This window comes from Meles meles, chromosome 14 (assembly GCF_922984935.1).
Source record: "Meles meles chromosome 14, mMelMel3.1 paternal haplotype, whole genome shotgun sequence".
NCBI lineage: Eukaryota > Metazoa > Chordata > Mammalia > Carnivora > Mustelidae > Meles > Meles meles.
In genome coordinates this window covers 70,497,246-70,511,341 of record NC_060079.1, presented here as the reverse complement: position 1 = coordinate 70,511,341, position 14,096 = coordinate 70,497,246, and positions in this window count along the sequence as shown.

Below are 14,096 nucleotides of genomic sequence, written 5' to 3'. Positions count from 1 at the left end.
ACGAGTGTTAGGAAATGTCCTTCACTGTGGAAAATTCACTTTTCAGGACTAGACTATTGGCAGGATGGTACCAAAAGCAAATTTTTATTTGGGTGCCCAAGGTGGTTTATCTATATTAGGTGATTGGAAAAGGGACTCAAAAAGTAAAGAAAGCATGTTATCTATCTCGTTTCTCTAACGGTAAAGATTAAAGGGGGAAATACAGGCAAGGGTTTTCTCTTTTTTTTCTCCTTCCTTCCTCCCTCCTTCCCTCCCTCTCTTTCTTCCTTCCTTCCTACTTTCCATCCTTCCTTCCAAAAGAGAGAGAGAGAGAATGAGCAGAGGGCAGAGGAGAGGGAGAGAGAGAATCTTAACTAGGCTTTATGCTCAGTGAGGGACTGCATTTCATGACCCTGAGATCATAACCTAAGTTGAAATCAAGAATCCGATGTTTAACTGATTGAGCCACTCAGGTGACCCCCCCGCCCTTTTGTTTTGTTTTGTTTTGCTTATTCTGAGATGTTGTCTTCTTTTTTTTTTTAAGATTTTATTTATTTATTCGACAGACAGAGATCACAAGTTGGCAGAGAGAGAGGGGGAAGCAGGCTCCCTGCTGAGCAGAGAGCCCGGATGTGGGACTCAATCCCACGACCCTGAGATCTTGACCTGAGCCTAAGGCAGAGGCTTAACCCACTGAGCCACCCAGGTGCCCCTCTGAGATGTTGTCTTTACGTGAGAAAAATGGATGCTCCAAATTTCCCAGCTGGATCTACCTGTTACTCTTTCCCTGGTGGTTCATTCCAATGTTCATTCCAGACATGGTGATGGTAGCTGTTTGCATGCAAAGTAGGAAAAAGGAAAAAAAAAAAACCAAAAAACAAAAATTGGGGAGTCAGATTTGAAACACTTAGAATGCTGTCAGAAGATGAAGCCCTCTCTTGACGGGAATCATTAATATATTCCCCACCAAAAGATGTATTATCGCGTGACACACTTTGCAGATAAGCGAATTCCCAAAGCAGTTAATTTCTTATTCATGTTTCTACAGAAGGTCTCGTTTTCAGTATTTTTATTTGCTTCTTTAAATAGCAAGGTTTGACTTGACTATTGCCAGGGATCAGTTCTCTTCTTAAGAGAATATTTGTGTTTCAAAAAGTCTTGTGCTTGACACCAAGGAGGCACACTCAGCTAAAACATACGTGTGCCGGAGCTCCAAGTCGCAGACCTACTTATGCAAGCAAGTGATCAGCCTTGAACACAGACATGTAATCTCAGTCATAATCCTGTGGAACTCTATTGTTCCCCTGTCTCTTCTTTGTGACAAGCATACAACTTCCAACCTTTTTGGCTCCACAACTCTCATTTGAGCTGCACATTTTCTTTTCATTTCAGGCGTTTTGCAATTCTGAGGCTTGTAACGTATTACAGACTCAAGGTCGTTTTCTTTCTCTTTGTGCACTTTTCGCCTCTTGACGTCCTCTTATCAAGATGCCGGCTTCTTTGTGTTTCTAACACGTTTACTTGAGATAGACCCAACTCTTTGATCTTGTGCAGACTCTAAATCATTTGCTGTCAGCCTCCAGGAGCGGAGATCTGGTGTGTCCCCGGTGCCCTGTCTCCTGGCGCTTGACAGCATCATCGGGCATCTCCAACAATCAAAGGGCTCTTCCAGCCCAGTACCGTGCAAATTTGTCCCTTTTCTGCTTCAGTATGTCACAGTTCGCGTTTTCCAGCTTAGCGGCGACAAGAGCGGGCGCGATAAAATCATTCAGAAATTGACACAGGCCGTCGTGGATGTAAATTCATTGTTTTTAAACAACAGCTACTCAGAAAGTCAGATGACAGTGAACTCACCTCGCAGCTAGATGGCTGCCTCGGACCTGGTTTTCCGCTTGCCGGTGACAGGATGCAACGGGCGTGGGTTTTATCCCAGAGCAATCTGCTTACCTTTGTTGTAGCTGTCAGAAGGCAAGAACTCCACTCTCTGGAAGGCTTGGCTGAGCCGTCTGCGTGTGAACCTCACTATACTTAGACACAGGACAGAACAGATGCTGTAACTCATTTTCTATTTACAGCTGGAGCTTGTCCCCTTCCTCCCTATGCTAAAAAGTGCCACTGGAAAAGGTCTGTTAAAAAACCCGCTATTTTTTCCCATTCAAACCACCAGCATGAGACTTGACCTTAATTATCTCCCTGTGTGAAATATCTGGCAGTCTAAGATAAGGGTTCTCTGCTCCCATGAATAGCACAGTATTTCCTGAGCCCTGTCACAGGCCAGTGTTCAATACAATCTGAGCATAATTCTCTGTGTTGACATTTGGCAGCTTTCCTTTAATGCCCATTGGCCCTGGCCCTGGGTCAGTGGCTAGGGAAGGTTCCCAAGGGCTATTTTCTTTTCTTCCTTCTTTCCTTCCTTTTTTAAAAAATTTAATTTAATTTTTTAAGTGTTCCAAGATTCATTGTTTATGCACCACACCCTGTGCTCCACGCAATATATGCCCTCCTTAATACCCACCACCAGGCTCGCCCAACCTCCCACCTTCCCTCCCCTCCAAAACCCTCAGTTTGTTTCTCAGAGTCCACAGTCTCTCATGGTTCATCTCCCCCTCAGATTTCTCCCAACTCACTTCTCTCCAACTCCCAAGGTCCTCCGTGTTATTCCTTATGCTCCACAAGTAAGTGAAACCATATGATACTGGACTCTCTCTGCTTGACTTATTTCACTCAGCATAATCTCCTCCAGTCCCGTCCATGTTGATACAAAAGTTGGGTATTCATCCTTTCTGATGGAGACATAATTCCTCAAACTCAACACACACGAAACAGATAATCACATCAAAAAATGGGCAGAAGACATGAACAGACACTTCTCCAAAGAAGACATACAAATGGCTAACAGACACATGAAAAAATTTTCATCATCACTAGCCATCAGGGAGATTCAAATCAAAACCACATTGAGATACCACCTTGCACCAGTTAGAATGGCCAAAATTAGCAAGACAGTAAACAAGTGCTGGAGAGGATGTGGAGAAAGGGGAACCCTCTTACACTGTTGGTGGGAATGCAAATTGGTGCAGCCACTTTGGAGAACAGTGTGGAGATTTCTTCTTCTTCTTCTTTTTTTTTTTTAAGATTTTATTTATTTATTTGACATAGAGAGAGAGATCACAAGTAGGCAGAGAGGCAGGCAGAGAGAGAGGGGAAAGCAGGCTCCCCGCTGAGCAGAGAGCCCAATTGAGGGCTCGATCCCAGGACCCTGAGATCATGTCCTGAGCCGAGGGCAGAGGCTTAACCCACTGAGCCACCCAGGTGCCCCCAAGGGCTATTTTCATGGCACAGAGGCCTTTAAGGATGAAATACCAACTGGCTTCAGCTGACATGCAAGGGAAATGTGTTAAGAAAGCTTTTAATTTTATTATTTAGATTAATTTTTTTTGCAGCAAAATATATATAACATACAGTTTGCTATTTTAACTATGTTTAAGTGTCCAGTTCAGCTGCATTAGGTACATCCACAATGTCGTACACTGTCACCACCAACTGTTTCCCGAACTTTGTGGTCATCCCAAACAGAAACCTTAACGCCCATTAAACAATAATCCCTCATTGCCCCCTCCCCCAGCCCCTGGAAACCTTTACTTAACAAGTTATCCAGGAGTCTCTCCCATCTCCATCCTGAGACCCTCAGCTCTGCATTTTGGGTGGGAACCTTATTGTCTTAAGTCAGTGATTCTATCCCATACCTTTGGCTGCAGTGTTCCAGCCACGAATGTAGAACCGAAAGCCTTAACATTGGAAAGGAATCTTTGCTGAGGTTTCTGGGAAGTAAAGCCCAAAGACAAGGTCTTACTCCGGGGGTGTTATGGTGTGAAGACATGAAGTCCGGAATCACAGCAGCCATTTTGTCTCCTTGAGGGAAAGTTTGAAGGTGAGAGGGCACTTTTTTTTTTTTTTTTTAAATTTAGGCCAGTTTAAGCTGGAGTTTCTCTTACAATATGAAGACAAACTCATCATCAGGGAAATTTTAAGAAAGATTTTATTTATTTATTTATTTATTTATTTGAGAGTGGGAGGGAGAAGGAGAGAGAATCTAAAGCAGATTCTGCACTGACTGCAGAGCCCGCTGTGGGGACTCGATCCACAACCGGGAAATCATCACATGAGCTGAAACCAAGAGTCAGATGCTTAACTGAGTGAGCCAAGCAGCTCCCCATTTTCAGGGAATTCAAAAATAAAGTGAGTGGCTCAGTCAGTTAAGCATCTGCCTTCCAAGTCAGCTCCCAGTTTGGCGGATCCTGGGATCCTGGGATAGAGCCCTGCATCGGGATCCTGGGATAGAGCCCTGTGTCGGGCTCCTTTCTCAGTGAGGAGTCTGCTTCTCCCTCCCTCTCTCTGCTCCTACCCCCCCACTTGTTCTCCCTCTCTCTGCCTCTTTTTCTCTCAAATAAATGAAAATAAAAATATTTAGAAAAAAAATAAAGTGAGAAAGCAGAGGAGCCGGTTTCCTTATTTTCAGACACCATAATTATGTCTTCATTGGGTAAAATTTTTTTCTTTGTTCCTTAAAGATTGCAAGAAAGACATTGGTGGGGAAGGAAGGGCTCCTCTGAAAGTAGGGGATCTTACAGTGTAGGGGTGCGTTCAGTATATAGCCTCTGCATACAGAGTATAGGCATTAAAATCCCAACTCGATCCCTTATTTGCTGCCTAATCTTTATTTCTAAGTTTTAATTTTTACCTATTCTGGGCTTTTGTTTCCTTGCCTGCAAAAGGATATTAATAATGTTTCTCCCTCTCCCTACACACACGGGTGTGTGAATTGAGTTCATATATGTAAGTTCTTCACACCCCTGCCTGTGTGTTACACTGGGTGGTCTAAACAGGAGGAATTTATTTCCTCCCAGTTCTGGGCGCTGGAAGTAGAAGATCAAGGTGCCAGGATAGTTGGTTTCAGGCCACGACTCTCTCCTTGGCTTGAAGACAACTGCCCTCCTGCCACTTCTGCACGTGGTCTGGTGTCTCCCAGTGGGCGTCCACATTTCCTCTTCCTCTAAGGACACCAGTCACATGGGATTAGGACCCCCTAATTGCCTCATTGCAACTTAAATCATTCCCTTTAAACGCCCTAGCTCCACATAGGGTTCTATTCGGAGGGACCGTGGGTTGGGATTTCAACATAAACGGGGGCGGGCATAATTCAGCCCATAACAGCCTGGAACAGAGAAGTCGCTCAGTCGAGGTCGAAGTCACTTGTCAGGTCTCTTTGGCATGCCGGATGTGTGATACCAGTGCTGCAGGGGAAATCCCACGGATCCAGCCAGGCGGCCACAGCACCAAAACGCAAAAGCCGGCTCTGCAGGGGTCTGCGAAGTTACCTGCAAAACTAAGCTGGCCTCTGCTGGGGGATCCTTGCTCTTTCCCGCTGGAAGGGTCTGTGCGAGTTCTTGGTGCTCCTTTGGGGGAGGGGTGTCACTGCGCCACAGATGGTTTCAACGGGCATGAAGACCTCTCACCACTGAGTCAGGAAAGAACGGAAGGGAGAAAGCGACAGAGAGGGGCGCTTCGAGGAGGCCAACCGTCCTGCTAAGCCCCAAAGGGCATCACTGCCTTTTTCACTTGGTGGAGAGAGAACAGGAATGTAAATGGTGTGTGAAATGTTAAATGTGAGTGAACTTTAAGCAATTGACATGGTGCTTCTGCTTCATTACCAATTTCATATTTCCCCCCTCTGAAGCCAGAGCAAATGTTTCCAGTTTCCTGCTCTTTTTTTTTTTTAAAGATTTTTTATTTATTTATTTGACAGACAGAGATCACAAGTAGGCAGAGAGGCAGGCAGAGAGAGTGAGAGGGAAGCAGGCTCCCTGCCGAGCAGAGAGCCCAATGCGGGACTCGATCCCAGGACCCCGAGATCATGACCCGAGCCGAAGGCAGCGGCTTAACCCACTGAGCCACCCAGGCGCCCCTCCTGCTCTTTTCTAAGACCTGAACTTAACTGGCAGGCTCAAGTTGGATTCACCGCAGACAGAGCTGGGATCCTCAGACCTGCCCTTTCCTTAGTTGGCTCCTTTGGTTTGCTTTGAGGTGGGAGAGAAACAGAAGGGGACTGAACAGTGTGGAGGGAAAGAGTTGACTACCTCCCGCCTCTCTTGGTCTGGAGCCTGAGACCTTGCAGACCACGCATCCTGCTGAACCACCTGCCCCTCCTACTTGCACATGCCGGGATATTTGAAAGTTTCAATGTATCATTTCAAATTTCCAGAGGTCATTTTTTGTTTTTCCATATTTCGTCTGTGTTTTTCACATGCCTGACTGCTGTAGAACATTCTTCCCCAAATCATGCATCGATACTCTTAGACTGCCTTACGTGGGATTTGCCTATATTGTTATCAACCAAAGAAAATTGTGCGCTACATCACGTAGTGGGTTTGGCGGGGTAGGGGCTGCCAGGCACCAGCTCAGTTTCCACAGACTCTTTAGGTGCTTCTCCCTGCACTATTTGTGTATTGATTTGATATTTAATTTCATGTTTACCCCTTAATATTTTAGAAAAGCGAGTGGCAAACAAAAGCAAACAAACAAGAAAAGAAATGAACACCAGTGGTAATTTCACAAGTGTAATACATCGGAGTAAAAGATGAAAATCAAGTGGGGATAGAGAGATTTAACCCCAACAGGACATAAGCTGGTTAACTGGGTTTAGTTGCAAAAGAAAAGAATAGAAAAAATAATAAAAATCCTGAAAATGCATCATCAGACATTATGTGGGAATGGTGAAGTGTTACTTAAAATTTTTAGAATATCGTTTCACTCCTTGGGAATATATCTTTGCTGCTGGGCTTTCAACGTCAACCTCTTTGGACATTTATCATCTTTAGAATTAGATTTGCCTGCTAGCAGGTGAACAGTATTTGGCCAAGGCTAGCTAGCTAGCCATTTATGTACTTATTTATAAAGATTTATTTGTTTAGTTGAAAGAGAGGGAGAGGAGATAGGGGCAGAAGGAGAGGGAGAGAGAGAATCTCAAGCAGACGCCCTGGTGAGTGTGAAGCCCAGTGCTGGTCTCAATCTCACAACCCCCAGAGATCAGGACCTGAGCAGAAATCAAGAATCCTCCGTTTAACTGACCAAACCACCCAGGTTCCTCTGGCCAAGGCTGAATTTAACCTGCAATCCTAACCCCAGACTATTCTGTTTCATTAGGCTCTTCAGCCTTTCAAAGTAATGTCCATGTATTTAAACTGTTAAATCTAAACAAAATAAACTTCATTGCCCCCCATTATATAGTAACTGAACAAAAATTAAAGAAACAAAACAAATATAACTCGACTCCTTTATCACTCATCACCGTTACCAATTCAATTAGGAGATAGAAATTATATTCCTAACTTTATTTATTTTTTTAAAGATTTTATTTATTTATTTGATAGAGAGAGAGAGAGAGATCACAAGTAAGCAGAGAGGCAGCCAGAAGCAGGCTCCCAGGACCCTGAGATCATGACCCGAGCCGAAGGCAGTGGCTTAACCCACTGAGCCACCCAAGTGCCCCTATTCCTAACTTTATTAAAAAGCCTCTTTCCAAAAATAGTAGGCATGACTGAAGTTGTAACCTCAGGGTCCAGAAAGGATCATGTTTCTTTTTTTTCCAGTTATATGATATATGACTCACTAGTAAGAAATTCAGGATTTCCATCTCGGGGTTCTCCCCTTCCTGAATTGCTTAAAACTGCCAGGGCTTATGTAGTCTTCAGTTTGACTTCATCCCTGAGGGAGAAAGCATTGGCAATTTGTTAATTGTTTTTCCTATTGCTTCTCATGATTCCACATGTGGATTTTGAAAACTGGTTGTAAACAGTTCAGCCAATCATGTTGGTCCACTTTTTTTTTAATATTGTAAAAATATTTTTAAAGGTTTTATTAAATGTTTAAAAGTAAATACAAATTTGACTTTTATGTAGCTTTGATTTAAATTTGAGTTTAATTAATAACATACTTATTTTCTAAAATCTGATGCATTTTGAGTATTGTAGAACAAAAAGTTTTTGAAACAAAATAGGAACAATAATTTAAAATTTATGTTTACTTTGTAGTTTTATGAAAAGTTATGAAAATATTGAATATTTTAAGTATGATTATATTGTATTTTTTAACCTTCCAATCTTTACTATCAACAGAACATAAATTATGTGAAATCGAAATAATAAACCATTGAATTTCCTAAAATTTAGAGAAAACTTAATTTTATGGAACATATCAATGGATGATTTATGAAATAAATTTATAAATTTATTACATCTTTATAAATTTTTTACTCATCCAAATCTTGCTGGCTGCAAGACCAAACATTTGAAATCATAATTGAATTTAGTTGTCTTTAATATTTTATTTATTTTCCATTATATAAAACCACAGTTTTACACATATTTTTCAATTTTGTGGTAATAAAACCGTATTTGTTGTTTTGAGGAAGTGGTCTGGAAACTTTTGTCAAGAGCTGGATGATTATTTCAGACATAGTTGGCCAGACAGTTCCTGTTGCAACTACTTGACATTTTTCCCCCTTTTCTCAGGCTCCATGTCCCCCCTTTCAGTTTATTGAGATATTATTAGCATACAGCACCATGCAAGTATAAGGTGTATAGTACAATAACTTGACTTAGATATTATGAAATAATTATGAGTTTTCTTAGGACCCATTTTCTCGTATAGAGATCTAAAAAAAAAAAAAAAAGAAAAGAAAAAAAATGTTTTCTTTCCTTGTAATGAGAACTTTCAGGATTTGCTCTCTTAGCAACTTTGAAATATACCATAAGGCATTGTTATCTACCGTGATCATGTTGTATGTTACACTCCTGCCACTTACTTATAACGGGGAGCTTGGACCCTCTGACCACATCCTGGCCCACTCTTTGCTGAAAGGATCTGTGCACCCTGTCCACTGTTGTCTTTTGAAGGGCTCCCTCCCTTTTCCTTTACATGAACTGAAGTTGGGTGCAAGTCCTTTGGTGACACATGCATGCCCCCCTCTGGGGACCAGCTGCCCCAGGAATGTAGGGTTGTACATCAGACCAGTCTTGTTTCTGAATTCCCTGTCCCTTTCCCTGCAGGGGAAGGAGAGGGTTTCCCCTTTACAAGCCTGAGAGTTCCAGGTGTCTGATCAGGATCTTTCCTGGGACAGTGGCAACACCGGCTCTTATTTCCAAAAGAAGTTGAACTTGGCTTTCATGGGGCCCCATATCCACTGCCAAGGAGGCCCACATTCAGTGACTCACCTTCCCTAGGACACACAGGTGATGTTCAGGCATCCCTTTCTTTGAAGCAGAGAACACGAAATCAACCAAACAGAAGACGACAGTTTGAACCTCTGATGGGACATCTGGTTAGGTAACTCAATCCAGATGTCTGGTCCGGGCTCTCCCAAGATTGTCAGAGTCATCCCCACTTTGTAAATGCTGGTTACTGAATTTCTAACAAAATTCCTTTGATTACTACAACAATAGGCTTTCTTTCCTGGTGAGTTCTTTACATAATTTTTCCCATCTCCCATTTTCAGTTAAAATGAGAATACTTCACAGCATTGGAAGATGGAGGGAAAGAAAAAAATTTTCCTTGTACCTAACTTCTTGTTTGCTTTCTTATCCTGGGGAGTAGAGGCAGAGGGATATTAAACATTCAAGTCTGTTCCCATGTAGACTGGGGGAAAGTTTGCGACTTTTGCTGTCTCTGTCTTTCCCTGTTTCATTCTCCTAAATTTTTAATCACAGAGAGTAATTGTTGGCGATGAAAAGTAAGAGATAGAACTGTTAGTCACTGTGTTAGCAGGTAGGTTAGGTAGTGATCATATAAGGTGTTCCACCTTATATGAGACATAGATGCCTCTGTTTGGGGCTATAGCTATGATGACCAAGTAGGCATAAGGAATGGTTCTTATCAGTAGCTCATATTTATGTCAGAATAAGAACTAAATCTCATCAGATTTTCAGTAGGAGAAAGTTCGATTATATAATAAGCAGAGCTTGGACGGATGACTAGCCATTTGGAAAATTATAAAACTGGTTTCCTAATTGTATTCCTTTCACCAAAATAGATTGCAGATAGATGAAAATTCAAATTTAAGAAATGGGATTGTGAGAGTGATAGAAGAAAATGTAAGTTAATTATCTTTAGAATGTAATGGTAGGGAAGACCATTTCTAATTACCACACCAAATTTAGAAAGTATTTTTAAGACTTAGAATTAATTTAAAAAATTGTACAAGATCAATAGATTTGACAACTTTCAAGTGTTAAGCATTTGTTTTTTGACCCATAAGTTTGTCTGATGTTGTTCTAGAAGTGAATAAGCAAGTCCTACTTTCACACTCATCCCCTTCCAGTCTATCCCCATACTGTCTATCATAATAGCAAGCCCCATTCAAAATCTTCCATTCACACCCATCTCACTGTGAGTCAAAACCTTACAATGACATATGAGACCCACAAAATCTGTCCCTTCCTGTCCCTCTTTGATTTCATCTCCTACCATGCTCCCTGTCTTGGTTATTCTATGTTAGCCACATGGGTTTCCTAGCTGTTCCTAAAATAGCACTCTCTGCCTCGGGGCCTTTGTACTTACTGTTCTCTCTCTCTCTTCCTTGACACATGCCTGGTTTGCCCTCTTACTTGCATGATTTTACGCCACAGTCACTTTCTTAATGAGACCTCACTCTCCACCGTGTATAAAATTTCAGTTCTCCACATTGGCACTTTATATCCCTCTCTATCATTTATTTTTTTCTGTGTAGCTCTTAATGTTATCCAACATACATTCCGTGTCTGTCTCCTCCCCCACTAGAAAATAAGTGGCATAAAGGCAGGGATGTTTGTTTATTTCTGGGGCCCAGAACAGTGCCTGGCACAGAGAAGTCACTTAGTAAACATTGGTTGAATACTCGAATGACTAGATAATTACATTTTGACTCTTCAAATTAGTGACATTAGGAAATTAAAGATGGAAGTTGGCACTCAGGAGGAAGTTCAGAGCAGGAACTGCTGGTTTGGGAACTCATCTGCAGGAGGTGACCATCAAGCCACTGAAGAAAAGGTGACAGAACCTGCAACATGGTCCAGAGGTCAGGATGATGGGAAGGATGAAACCATCAGAGAGGGCACCCTTATTCCCTAGTTCCTGGGGGTCTGGAGGGCAACACAGCATGGCTGGGGCTTCTGCTCTGGCACTCAGAAGACTGCCATCGAGGTCTGAGCCACACCCGCAGAAACGATGCAATGATGACTGTGTGCTATTTTCTGTGTGGGTGTTCATTTGTTACGCAGCAGTGGATGACCAGTACATGGGTTCGGAACTTCAGAGAGCTCACCTTTGCTTTTTTACAGGTTGTAGAGTTTATGTTGATGCTGGACTGGGGAAAGGCTGGCTCCACTCTCTTGTCCTCAGTTCCTCGCCGCCCCCCACCCCTTACCAACATGCTGCTGTTTCCCAAAGCCAGCACAGGAGAGGGACCTTCCGCAGGACAGACATTTCGGTCTTGTGTAATGTGATCTCACATGTGCAGCCATACACTTCCTCTCACTTTTGTTGTTTTCTAGTGGTTAGAAACACGTCACAGGTGTCACACACACCCAAGGGAAAGGGAAGTCACAGCAGCATGAAACCAGGACCTGGGTATCCTGGGGACAACCGTCCTGGTGCCTGGCAGTCCGTTGCAAATAGAAACACAAATGATCTCGGAATGATGCTCCAAATCTGCAAAGCTGAACCATCATTTAGTAACCACTGGTGGCTCCCTTGCACGCAGGCTTCAGAGCCCCCTGCCAACATGCTCCCCTGTCCTCTCCCTCACTCCCCGCGTTCACTGTTCCTGGCAGTCGACTTCCACTTATTCTCTAAAGTTTCGACTCAGATTCCTGCCTTCAGAGTTTGAACAACAGCACCTTACAGATAATCTATCTTCCCTTCTCGAAGGTACTCCTGTGGCTGCTTCCAAAACAGGATTTTTTCCTCCTTTCTTCCTTCTCGTGCCCTCTTTCTCAGCTTGCTCCCACTTTGGTCAGGTGTTTGAGCTGTTTTCTGCTGTGCACACTGGAGATCCCCTTTTCCTCAAACCACTGCCTGTAGGCCCTGTGGGTCTTGAAAACTTTGCTCATGCTCATCTCTAAAGTATTTCCAGCGCTGAGCTCATCTGTGTGTCTCCTCACTCACACCCAGACCTCAGATTTTCTCTCAGGTTTCTTTCTTTCTTTCTTTCTTTTTTGTAAAAGAGATCATCTCAGCACCTTCTCAAGAGACTTCCTGAAATTTGCTCAAGGAGTTCTCAGTTAAGACCCAGAGCTTCCTTTTGTTAAACCCAACCAGACTGAATGATCACATGCATTATTCCAAGGGTTCCTTATTCTGCAGGAAACAGGTCCTTATTTTCAAGACTTCCCTGCCTGGCTAGTGAATGTTTTCCATACATAACTCTAGAAGCTGCCCATTGTCCAGCCCAGTCTGGGTGCCGCAGGCCAGCATCGTGGGTGTGTAACCTGTACCCCACGGGGTCCTGTCCTCTGAAGTGCCCCGTGCTCACTTCAATGCTCTTTGTCACCATCTTGAAATTCCTAAACATTTGACCTTTGAACTTGAGGTTTGTACGTAAAGTCTGACGGGACGGCACAACACGCACAGGAGAGAAGCGAGGCATGCTATGTGTGTCTGCCGTGCCTTGTCCCTGATTTCTCATATCGCCTTGGGGATGCCCCATGAGCACAAACTTCCTGTGTCCTCACTCGGAGCCCAACAAGACACAAGGTGGGGGCCCGCAAGCATGAGACCCCTGGGACTGGTGAATCAGAGCCCTGCTGGCCCCAAGGGCCACACCTTCATTTGAGTGGGAACCTGCTTAGAATGCAGAAAGGGGGTGATGGTGCTCTAAGTTACACAAATAGCCAGCAAACCTCTTCATAGTGTTTCTTACTTGTGTTACTTCGCTATTCGGCAAGCGCTCACCCTCACGGGAGGACCTGGAAGGAGAGGGAAGAGCAGAGCCGTAAATAGCTCCTTTTCCACCCGGCCTTCCTTCCTTGCCAGGAAGCCGAAGGTAGAGGATGTTGATAGAAGGTGTGAGTATCAAGAAGTGAAATGGAGGGGAGTCAGGGTGGTTCATTCATTGGGCAGCTGCCTTCGGCTCAGGTCATGGTCACAGGGTTCCTGGATCGTGTCCTACGTCCGGCTCCCTGCTCAGTGGGGAGTCTGCTGCTCCTTCTTCCTCTGCCTCCCCACTGGTTCATGCTCCACACACACACACACACACACACACACACACAATAGAAGTGAGATGGAAACAGTTGAGTTGGTCTGGTGCAGTGTTTTCATTGTCCCAGTGAGAACAGAATACATATACACCAGCTAAGAAGTACAGATTATCTCATTTCTAATTTCTAATTATCTAATTTTGATGGTTTCCACGTGAGAGTGAAATGTGCTTTATTTTCATTTCAAACTGTCAACATACAGGAAGTATAACGATGACCAATAAAACTCATGCTACATTTTAATTCTTTTAAAACTAGGAACAGCATTCAATAGCAAAATAAAAAGCAAAACAAAACACCATGATAAGTTGGGACAGAGATCACGGAAGAAAGGAAAACGGTTTCAATCTGAGGGCTGAGAGCTGTACCTTTTCCGTGTATGAGGCATCCCACGTTTTCTCTCTGCGGTGGACCTGGCACATTTCGTAGTTGCACCTGCGGGGGGCGCTGGCTGAGGTCAGAGACCGATTCTCTGTGGTCTTCAAAGGCATGCAGGGCATCGCTGGAATCTGCAGGCCAGCAGGACCCTAGAAGAACACGTTCGAATATTCCTTATGATAGCTCACTTCTGTCTCTCATCTGCCTTAGAGCAGGGATAGAGGCAAGCCAAGGTATGGATTTTCTCAGCCCTCAGGGCTGTGGGTCTGGCCAAAGCTTGTCAAAAGCCTCAGGCAGGGCTCCCCTGCACTCAAATGGTCTCAGGTACTGACATCAGAACACCACAGGTTACAGAGGGAAAGTTGCCTTACAGAGCCCCAGTTGGGGGCCAGATCAAAAGACTTTTTTAAAAATCTTTGTCATCGCAGATGTCAGCGAGCAGGCTAGAAG